The following is an 11,406-nucleotide window of genomic DNA, read 5'->3' on the forward strand; positions in this document are numbered from 1 at the left end:
AAATCCCTGGCCCGCCCGCCCCCACTTCCCGCCTCCCCCGGGTTACCGGGGGTCGGCTCTCGCAACCCCGTACCTGAACCCCAGCTCCTGTCCGCAGACCTGAACCCCCAGCACGGACTTCCTAAGGGCCCCTGCCAAAGGGGCAGGTTCCTCCCCTTAGAAGCATCTGCTCTTTTAGAATCATTGCATTCGAAGTTAAGAGGGCCTTTTCTCTATCACCGAAGCCCCCCACCCCACCTCATCCGCGCTGCCCTTTTGCAGCTGGGAAAACCGAGGACCAGATAGATGGGGACAGGCCTTATCCAAATTCTCACAGCCAGTTAGTTGACTTCAGACTGCTGTCATTGGAGCCACTTTGGATCCAGTCGCCATGCCTTGCCATCCTCAGGGGCTGGGCACTAGGGACACAGGGATGCCAGAGAGTGGGGAGCAGCAGGAGACTCTTTCTTTAGGAAATTGCTTTTTAGAGGAATCAGCCTTCAGGCCGCCGTGAGGGAGGGGAGGGTGTCAGCCTCCCCAAGTTTTAGAAAAACTTAATTATCATCTTCTATCACAGTTCCAGCCTTTCCAACTAGTAGGAGTCCCTGACCCCCCCTCAACTTGGGGTTCAATCCCTATACTGGCCACTGTTACTTCTTCAGCTTTAGACCAAGGACCAGGAAAATCTATCTGGGGAGGAGACGCCATGTGGGAGGGCTGTTTGGTGAAGTATGTGTGTTGGGATATGGTGGGGAAACAGGGAGGGTGTGTAAGTATAGGTGTGTGTGTGTGTGTGTGTGTGTGTGTGTGTGTGTACGTGTGCATGCATGATTATAGTCAATGAACACGACTGTAATTTTGGAATCAACAACTAGGACACATTGTGCATGTGTGAATAAGGATGTGTGAGAATGCCTCTGTATGTGTGTGCATATACACACAAGGACTCAGGTATAGCCCAATGTGATTGTGGGTGGCAAAGTAGGTGGGATGAAGGTAAGAATGCTTTTTCCTTAGGAAAATGGGAGGAGTAATGGGAGGAAGACACAGGGGAGAAGGTGAACGTACAGGTACTTGGGGTACTTGGGAGAGGTGGCTTCTCCCTGGCTGGGCACCATCTCCTCCACCATCAGGTACTCTCTGATTGGCCATTGGTCCATGTGTTCATTTAACAAACAAACATTTATCACTGCCTGTCAGGTGTCAGGCTTAGGGAACACAGAGATGAAATAGACTGATCCCTGTCCTTGAGGGTCCCCCAATCTACCAGGCTTTCTCGGTTATCCTTCAAGGTCTGGCTCCTCAGAAAGCCTTCCCTGATCATCATCACCCCCCTCACCAGCACAGCTCTCAGCAGCACCTTCCGCCTGGTGACTGCTGGTTCCTGTGATGTGGGGGTATGAGATATGTTTTCCTGAAGGGCAAGGACTGGGTCTGGTACAGAGTCATGGACTCTTTGAGCATAGAAATGCATGAATTATTCAAGGTACAGAGGAATTAACAGGTGAACAATTGAAAGCTCAATAAAAAAATAATCGAAGGTAAGAACTAAGAAATAAATGAAGAAATTTAAGAATCAATGACTTGATAAACAAATGAATAGAACAAAACTGCTTCTGATTTTAAAATAGGAATTGGACCAAATTGCTTAAAACTCTCTAATGACTTACCTCCCATTTTACTTGGAATAATAAAAATACAATACAATAATAATAAAGAATAATAAAATCCAAATGCCTTGCCATGGCCTCCCACTTCTCCTGTGCCTGGCCCCTGCCCACTTCTCCAGTCCCATTGGGCCATCTTCCTTTTCAGCCACACTGGAATCCTTTTTAGTTCCTAGAATACATTGAATTTTTGTTTTAGGGCCTTCTCACGTGCTATTCCCTCTTCCTAAGACACTCTTCTCCTTGCTCTTCACAGTACTAGCTTCTTCCTATCCTTTCCCTGAAGTGCTGCCTCCTCAGAGAAGCCTTCTCTGACTACCCCATCTAAGGAAGTCCCCTCTTTCTTGCTCTTAGTACCCAAATGGTCTCCTTCATGGCAGTTGTCACAATCTAGAAGGTGTGTTTCTCAGTTCATTGTTTATTGTCTCTGGATCTCTCGACCTCAAGATATCTGGTATCACTCAGGACAGAGATTCTATGAATCTCATTCATCCATTTAGAATAACCTGGTGGTTAGGAACACAGACTCTGGGTCCAGATTGCCTGGTTTGTAGACCAATTCTGCCTCTTCCTAGCTCCGTGACCTTGGACAAATAATTTTACTTTTTGTGCCTCGGTTTCCTCAACCATACAGGATAATAGTAGACCCCACCTCACAGGAGTCTTGGGAGAAATCAATGAGCTGTTAGACTAGTGTTTGGCACCATTTAAGTATTTGCTATCATTCATTCATCAAACCTCAAACCTTCCCTGTCACTACTCTATGCCAGGCTCGGTGCTGGGGGCTTAGATAGGAGTCATGTCCACTACTTGTCCTCTATGTGGCACTTGCTCCCTGTGTGGCATAAGTGACTGACTGGTGGGCAAAGGGCAAAGAAGCCTCATGAGGAGCTGCTAAAATCTTCTGCTATCTTTCCAGCCTCCTGTGCTCACACGCTCCTTTAATTCAATTCTAAAAACTGATACCAAAACCAAAACTCAAAGCCCAGCAAGCCCACTGAAACCTATCCATTTCCCATCTAGCTATCACTTCTCTTGCTATCACTTCTGTTTTCAACCATCTTAGATTCTGTTGCCACTCCTTCTAGCCTTCCTTTGCAAAGACCCTGCACTGCTTGCCTTCCTCTCCCTCCAGTGTACTTGCCTGGAAAGCCCCAGACCTGCGGTAATCCAACCATCCACCTTCTCTGGGCATGGAAGAAAAAACCACCTACCATGCAGATAAGGTCACAACTCTCAGCCTCAAAAGGACACTAATCAGGCCCGGAAACCCTCTGGGGCATTTCTCAGTAAACTGAACCTCTGCGTCTGCCCAGCTGACCAGTTCACACCGATTTTCCTGTTCCCTCAACTTCCTACCTCTCCTCTCCCTTCCCCATTTACACTCCAAAGCCTCTCACCTTTTGAGGACTTCATACTTTCCATAACTTCCTCTCCTGCACCATTTAATTCTCCCTCTCCACAGAATTATCCTCTCAGCATACAAACAGGTTCTAGAATTTTTCATTTTAAAAGAAAAAACAGAAACCTTCCTTTAGAGAATTAAGCATTTATCCTGCTTTTTTGGGAGGAACTATAGTTAATTCCTAGTTGATGAGGGAACACTTTTCTTTGTAGACAAATGCTATCTACCACACTAGAAGGAAAACTCCATTTTGCAGCCCCAATTAGATAATCAATTTAGGTGAGAATACCAATGTATTTGTCAGCTAGGGCTGCCATAACAAAATCCCATAGACTGGTGGCCCAAAAAACAAACATTTATTCCTCACAGTTTCGGAGGCCGGGAGTCCCAGATCAAGGTCTGGCAGAGCTGGTTTCTGGTGAGAGCGTTCTTCCTGGCTTGTAGAAGATGCCTTCTCTATGTGTCCTCATATAGCAGAGAGAGAACCGACTCTTTGGTGTCCCTTCTTACTAGGACTTCTGTCTGATCTGATTAGAGCCCCACCCTTATGACCTTATTTAACCTAATTATTTCCATATAGGGCTTCAACACCTAAATGGGGCAGCGCGGGGCGGCGGGGATGGGGGGGCACAATTCAGGGCATAGCAGATGCCAAAACAACCAGGTGAAAGATTTTAAAGAACAGAATGTTTAGGCGTGCTGAAGGCGCACTGTACGGCTGATCTGGTATCTCCTTTTCAATGGGGAGATCTGGTGGGAACCCCATAACTGATGTCAGCAAACTATGAGTCACCTATGGCCCTCTGCCTGTTTTTGTGCAGCCCATGAGTTAAGAATGGTTTTTACACTTTTAAATAGTTCAAAGACTCAAGAGAATAATAATATTGCATGATGTATGAAAATTACATTAACTCCAAATTTCAGTGTCCATAAATAAAGTTGTGTTGAAACAGCCACGCTCCATTTATATATTGTGTATGCTTTTATGCTACTGTGACAGAGCCAAGTAGTTGCAACAGGAACTGTGTGATCTGCAAAGCCAAAAATATTTCCTTTCTGGTCCTTGACAGAAAATGTTTGCCTACCCCTGCTCTTGACCTAACTTGCAGTGACAAGAGATACAACATTTAGAGGAATAAGGTAAATGACACTGTGAGGGAATCTTTAGACTCATCAATAATATGGAATGTTCTAAAAGACAACTGGCTGGGTCACTTTAAAAAGTTGTGTTAAAAGAAACCAAAAAGCTATCACTGCCAAATGAAATGTGTCAACCTTGGTTAGATATTTTTCAGGGAAAAAAAACAGCTATTATTACATGAATTAGTTGATGTGTTTTTTCTCCCTCCTAGACTTTCAGCTCTACTAGGCAAGGGTTTTGTTACTTAATCTACCCAGTACCTTGCAAGTGCCTGGCACCTAGCAGATACTTCATAGGTACTAGTTGAAAATAGGAATGAAAGAGGAAATAAGCTTTGCCTTGGAGAGAGGGATGACTTCCCAGAGGAGAGAGTATCCGATTCAGTTCTGAAGGATAACTAGATTGCCTATTGACGAGACTTCTGAATAAGATCTCCTTCCCCCTCAGTGGTTCTGGAGCCAGGGATGACTTTCATTCTGGGGCCCAGATAGCAGAACTCTCACCAGCAGGTGGAGGCTCAGGCAGGCAGAATTTCAGCTCAGGCACAGGAAGAACCACAATCATTAGAGCAGCTCCGTAGCATAACGGTTGGTCTCAGCAGACAACGAACAGGGCGAGCAAGCTTCTGAGATCCACACGGACTGACCTCATGTATGAACCAGGGATGGGCCTCCATGGTGATAAATACCACAAGTCCCACTACCAAGCCTTTGTACAGAGGTCGTCATCCCCCCCACCCCCCACCCCGCCCCACTCTCCCGCGCTGGCAGCCTTTTTTTTTTTTTTTTTTTTTTTTTGGCCCAGGCTCAGCCTTCTAGGCCTGGTGCGTGTTCTTCCTTCTCTGAACCTTGAGCATTTATTGTCTTCACCACTAGAGGGCCTTTGACAGGCTTTGCCTTTTATGGCTGGCAAATCTTCGCCTGGGTAAGAGGCAAGGCCTCGGATGGTCTGTGAGATCTTGAGCAGATGTCTGCCCATCTCTGGGACTCTTCCTGATCTGTACAAAGACAGGGTGAGACAAGATGGCCTATGAGGTCTGCTCAGCCTCCGTATGTCTTGCTCTGAGTCTGGTCCTCTTGTCCTCTATAAGACTGGGGACTCCTGGAGCAGGGGTTCCCAACCCCAGGGCCATAGACCAGTCTGTGGCCTGGTAGGAACCGGGCCACATGGCAGGAGGTGAGCAGTTGGCAAGTGAGTAAAGCTTCATCTCTAACTGTTCCCCAGCACCAGCATCACCACCTCAGCTGCACCTCAAATCATCAGGCATTGGATTCTCATAGGAACAACGGTTCCTGGTGCCAATAAGGTTGAGAGGACCTCTGTCCAGGACGACAGGGTTTAAACAGACTGAGCCCCTGATGCCAGGACCCCTAGGAACAGACCTGGCTCATCTCCCCACAGCAGAAGAACCAGGGTGTGAGAGGTGGAGGTGGAAGAGGACTGGGCGATACGCCGACCTCTTTCATGTCAAAGGCGGCATGGTTCAAATTTAAGCCCCACAAGTTACTAGCTGTGTTATTTCAGGCAAGCGGTTTAACAATTCTAGGCTTTAGTTTCTATAACAATAAAACCAGAACAGTAATATTTGTCTCCTAGGATGAGTAGTAAAGGAAATGTTGGCTTTGAAAGTAATTTGTACATAGTAGTTATACAAAAAAACTGTCAAGAGCCAGGGAGGGAGCTCTGATCAGGACTTTTAGAATCTCTGTCACAGAGAACAGGCATATAGTAGACCCTCAATAGATATTTGCCAAATAAAATATTTATTCTATAACCACTATCTCACTTGAACTTTGAAGGAAACTGGTAAAGAGCAAGATAAGGGTTATCTCTGTTCCAAAGGCAAAACCACTTGTAGTTCAGAGAAAGAAAGTGATTTGCCTAAGTAACAACAGAGCTGGGCTGGGAATCCAGTTCCTTCTGCTTGCAGAACCTGTAATTAAGATCACTTCCCATGTAGCCACCTTGCAATCAAGGATTTGCTAGACTCTGCTTACATTCACCCTCACATAAGGGTGACCTGGTAGGTGGCACTTGGACAAGCACAACGCAAGGCAGGAAGGTTCCCCCACCACCTGAAGCCCTTCTCAGGGGGCCCACTTTTGCTCCCCGATGACCCAGAGGCCCTGCTGAGTCATTGTGGTCCTCAAACAGAGGCAGCTTGGCCTTGACCTAGATACTTCGGCCTAGCTTCTCTTGGCCGTGGTCTAGCTACCCATGGAGCCAAAGGACAGGTGTCTCTCAGAGTGACACAGTGGGGAAAATGGCCAGGTACTGGGGCTGACTGAGCCTGTGGGACTGTCTCTAGGCAGCTGACCCAGCCGGGGAGTTCATTACAAGTCAACCTAGCAGGTCAGAAGTGCGTCCACACAGGGACTGGTTGCCTCCAACCTTTGGGGACTACCACCATGTTTGTTAGTGGAGTTCTTATCTAGGGGGTGGGGAGATTTATAGAAGGGGACTATGCTAGGCTAGGAGTACCTCGAGGAAGCCAGTGGAGTCATCCCATAGCCTCCTTCCACCACGGATATTGACACTCCCCTAGGCTAATGTCCGGGAGCTGTTTGAGGCCCAGGAGGACATGGGAACCAGCAGAAGCTGGATTGAATACTACTACAAAATGCTCTGGGCAGGCCTTGGAGTCCATCTTTCCTTTGGGGCAGGAGAGAGCATTGCAGAGGTGCTGGGTGTCAGAGTGGGGCTAAAGTGTTACCAAAGGGGCTGGAAGATTTTCACTGGGGGTGGAGAACTATAACGGGAGTGAGGGCTGGAGTATTAAAGTAGGGTGCAGAGTATTATGGATGTTGGCATATTTCAGGGGGCTGCAGTGTTAAAGTTAGAGCACACATTTTAAAGTTGAGCTAGAGTTTAACGGTGGAGCAGGGGCTGGAGTACTTCAGAGATGACTGCAGCAGTGTACAGTGGGGGCTACAGAATTCACTGAGGCTGGGTTATTTCAGAAGTTGCTAGAGTATTGAGTGAAGAGAATCTAGAGAATTTCAGAGGGAGGCTGCAATATTATGGAGAAGGCTAAAGTCTTCTGGGGGAGACTAGATTATTTCAGAGGGAACAGGAGTACTTCAGATGGGGCTGAAGTCTTTTACAGGGAGGTTGGAAAATTTCAGAGGTGAGTGAAAATGGTAGTTGGGATGGTGTTGGGCCTTGGAGGCTGAGAGCCCCCTTCAGCCCTGGGTCTGCAATCCAAAGATTCTGAAGGTAGGGTCCCTGGGAGTCCAGCCTCATGTTCTTTCCTATTCCCAGAGCAGGTCCTCACCTTCCAGGTCAGCCGTTAACAGTCCTTCAGTATGGGCTACAAAGTGATTCTGGCCTTGGGGGACAATGTCTGCTGTTGCCTCCAAGTCGGTGGCACCAAGGAAGATCCATTCCTGGTGCAATATCCTGCCTGAATGCTAGGGCTTCCAGATAAGGGTCAGGTCAACGTGGCCATCCCTCTGCTTCCGGCGGGACTTTCTCCCCCTCCTCAGCAGCCCTCTCCCAAGAGTGGGACTCCCGGTTGAAGTAGGGAGCATTGCTGAGCACAGAGCCCTCTGCTTCCAGGGTTCTCTTTGCAGTCTACCTGCAGTCCTTCCTGCTTTGGTGGGGGGCTTGCTTATTCCTGACTATGGGAGTCTGTTGGGGAGGAGGAATCTACTCTGCCTCAGTGTTTCCTGGTGTCTCCTGCAGCCTATGCGATCTGAGGCCCTTGGGGTCCAGGAGTGCTCAGTGCTGGAGAGGATGTCAACAGGCAGTGTGTAGAAGAACATGCACCAACTCTGGGTGGCCTTGGGTCCCCAGGGGACAATTCCTGTTTGCTCTACCATGCATAGCTTTAGCTGCCTATGGGGCTTTCTCTTCAACAAGTAGCAGCTGGACTATGCCAGCTTCCCCAGCTGCTGTCCACATGACATGTTCCGCCCTCCGAAAGGTGAGTGACCCCAGCAGTTTACTCAACGTAGGACAGAGCTCCAGATAACCTCCCTGCCAGAGCACAAACAAGTCTGCCTCCTGTGTCCACACCCCAGCCACAAACCTCGTGCAATGAGGTGGCACAATGCTGTGGTTTCTCACTCACTGTCAGGTCTGGACCGGTATCTCTCCTCTCTAATTGGACTGTGTCTCCATCGGACTGGAGACTACCCCCATACTACCGCCTAACCCCTCTGCCCCAGTGGACTAAGGCTGCCTGAGAATGGAGAGACCCTGGGTGGGGGCAGCAGTCCTCCAGGCCTTATCAGTGTGGGAGGACGGGACACAAATATTGCCTCTGAGACAGCTAGCTCAGCCTGGCCTGGAGTATGCCCAGGCCTGGAGGCCCTCCCAGAGGAGGGAAAGAAGGAAGGGAAGAGGCAACACCCTTTATTGAGCACTTACCGTGTGCCAGGCCCTGTTCAGACATCTGCATGTATTATCTCCCTGTGAAGTAGAGTCATTGGTCCTGTTATAAGGATACGGAAACAGGCCAGAGCACTCCAGACTCGCCTGTGGTCACACAGCTAGTGAATGAGTAAAAAAGCTGGGGTTTGGCTCAGCGTTTACCCAAACACTGTCTTCCTTTCATAACCCTGACATGGGCCTCTAAACAAATCCCGACTCCTCTGTCTACTGGCTGGGTAACTTTGAACAAGTCACTTAAACTCCTTAAGCCTCTTCAGTCTCTTTATCTGTAAAATGGGTACATTCATAAAATCGATGTTCTATAATGAACAGAGATGATGTGTGCGAAGAGCCTGTTGTATTGTATCACTGTGTACAGTAAATGTTAGAGAATACCAACATTTGGAGCATGTGGAAGGGACATAGCCCCACCTTCCAGTTTGAAGGAAGAGACAAAGCTCTGCCCTCAGGATCCTCCAGTCTAAAGGAGAGACTAAGCAAAGTGGCAGAAACCGCCTCACTTATAACTTCACCAGGGCCATGAGAAGGGCAAGGGGATTAAGGAATGGACCACGACAAGCTGGAGAATAGGACTAGTCAATTCTGAAAGACTCTCCAGGTCAATCTCATTGCCCTTATTTGATAGATGGGGAGACTGAAGCTCAGGGAGCCTGAGTTACTTGTCCAAGAATGTAGCGACTCATTTACCGAGCAGGGCTGAAGCCCTGTACTGTCTATCCAGTCCCCACTGGCCCAGGATAGTAGCAGATGTAATATCCCAGGGGGCCCTTGTACCCCCCGACCTCAGATGTGCCTGCATGTGAGTCCTTAGCCTGAGGTTCAGTACCACATCCAGTGAACCCCATAACAGACTTCTTGGGGCATGGCAAGTACTGGGTCTTCAGCCTCTTCAAACGCTATAGCCACCAGCATGAGAGGAGCTACAGCAGCAAGGCAGACCTCCCAGCTTTCAGCTCTATGTCCTCCCTGCCATGGACGAAATTCCTCCGCAACCTCAGGCGGGCCGGGGCTGGCACTGCTCTCACATAAGGGCTCAGCACCTCAAGTTTGCCATCTGTTCTCTTCTTGAATCTTCACAACTACCTTGCCACCTCATGTGATGATTCTACTGTTCAGAGGAGGAACTGAGGTTTGGGGTGGGGCTTGCCCAAAGTCACACTCAGAGGAGCTGGCAGCTTGGAAGGCAGAGTCCACTGGCTCAACCCCAAGTCCTTACTCCTGTCTCACCTTATTTTTAGGCATCAGTCTCCGTCCTAACTCCTGTCTTCTCCTTGGCAGGACCAGAGAGGGTGTGCCTTCCCTAAGGTCCCCCAGCAGAGTACCAGGTCCACCTTGTCCCCAAACGCCTTGTTGAATTGACCTGCTTTTATTAATATCTGTTTCTATATCTGCATTTCCCACTACACCCTTGAGAGCCTGGTCCAGAGCTGGCATCTCTCAGTGTTGATTAAATTGAAAAACAACATGTTTATTAAGTATTTACAATGAGTCAAGTATTATGCTAAAGACTTTATATATATTAGCGCATTTAATCTTTATGATGGCCATAGAAGTAGTAGGGTACTATTAGTCCCATTTTAAAGACAGGGAAAGAGAGATTAGAGAATGTAAGAACTGGGTGTCTGGTATATAGTTGGTGCTCCTGACTTTTACTCTGAAAGGCTAAATGAATGAATGGATGAACTAAGAAGGGGAGGAGGGAGTGAGGTGGTCAAGGTCACAGGTGTCAATCTCTCCCATCATCCAGGTTCATTAACTACTACTACAGTACCCATCATACCTTGTGCCTGGTTCTCAACCACCTGATAGACAACAGTCCTGGAGACTTAATGACCCTGCAGGACCCACTGAGGTCTTCTGAGCTAAATAAAGGAGAAATCTTTCCTGCCAAGCATCTGGTCAGCGTGGCTCTGCCTGAGAGCCTGACCTGGAGACTCCATGTCCCTGACAACCAACAAAAGATGACAGAAAAAATTGGCCCAACTACTCTCAGGAGCCCTAGGGAACTAAGAGGAAACTCATTCTTTATTGTAGCAAGGATGATTTCAGTTAGACTGAAGGAGGGACTTACTGACAGAGAAGGGGAATAAGACTGGAATTCTTTACCAGAGTGAGGAAATGACACAGTGGTCCCTGTGGGTAGCTCCACAGGCTGAGTCCTTGGAAAGGAGAGAGCCAGAGTGAGGCCGAACCACAGTTTCCAAAGTTCCTGCATAGGGAACCATTGTCTAATGGAGAAGACATGTCACACTCCAGATCAACAGCCGAATGTAAAGGCCACCTAGAGAAGAAAGAGTAGAAATGGGTGAGAAAGGGGGGCATGAGAGAAGGAATCCACTTGGTCATATGGGAGATATTCTTGGTTGTGGGGTGAGGTATAAGAAAAGAGTGAATATGTCTGAGCGAAAGGAAGAGAAAGGAAGAAAAGGGAAGGGAAAGGAAGGGAAGGGAAGGGAAAGGAAGGGAAGGGAAGGGAACCCAGGTGTGCCATGCTAAGCACCTTACATGTAATGTCTCATTTCATCCACAGATTCAACAAATATTTACTGAATGTGCCGGGCTCTGCTCTAAGGACTGCGGATACAGCTGTGAACAAGACAGACACAGTTCCTCCCTTCTTGGAACTTAAAGTGGGAGGAGACAATCAACAGATATGTAATATCAAGGGGATACATTCTTTGAAGAAAAGTAAAGCAGGCTAGGAGAGAGCGAGAAAGGGGAAATGAACCGAGAGCTGTGGAGAGGGATGCCCACATTCTGGTGGGCATTTGTCAGTCACGGTAAGGATATTTGATTTTGTTATAAATGTGATGGAAAAC

At 48.0% G+C, this 11,406-nt stretch overlaps 1 long non-coding RNA gene across 1 annotated transcript; it reads right to left on the minus strand.

Moving 5' to 3' along the window:
* Positions 1-1,629: 1,629 nt before the first annotated feature.
* LOC107503582 lies at positions 1,630-3,552 on the minus strand. Its single transcript, XR_001595253.2, has 3 exons — positions 3,419-3,552; positions 3,047-3,139; positions 1,630-1,818 (listed from the first exon to the last, which is right to left on the minus strand). It is a non-coding gene; the product is annotated as an uncharacterized LOC107503582 (long non-coding RNA).
* Positions 3,553-11,406: the final 7,854 nt, after the last annotated feature.

Source organism: Rousettus aegyptiacus, unplaced genomic scaffold (assembly GCF_014176215.1).
Source record: "Rousettus aegyptiacus isolate mRouAeg1 unplaced genomic scaffold, mRouAeg1.p scaffold_m13_p_1, whole genome shotgun sequence".
In the NCBI taxonomy this organism is placed as follows: Eukaryota; Metazoa; Chordata; class Mammalia; order Chiroptera; family Pteropodidae; genus Rousettus; species Rousettus aegyptiacus.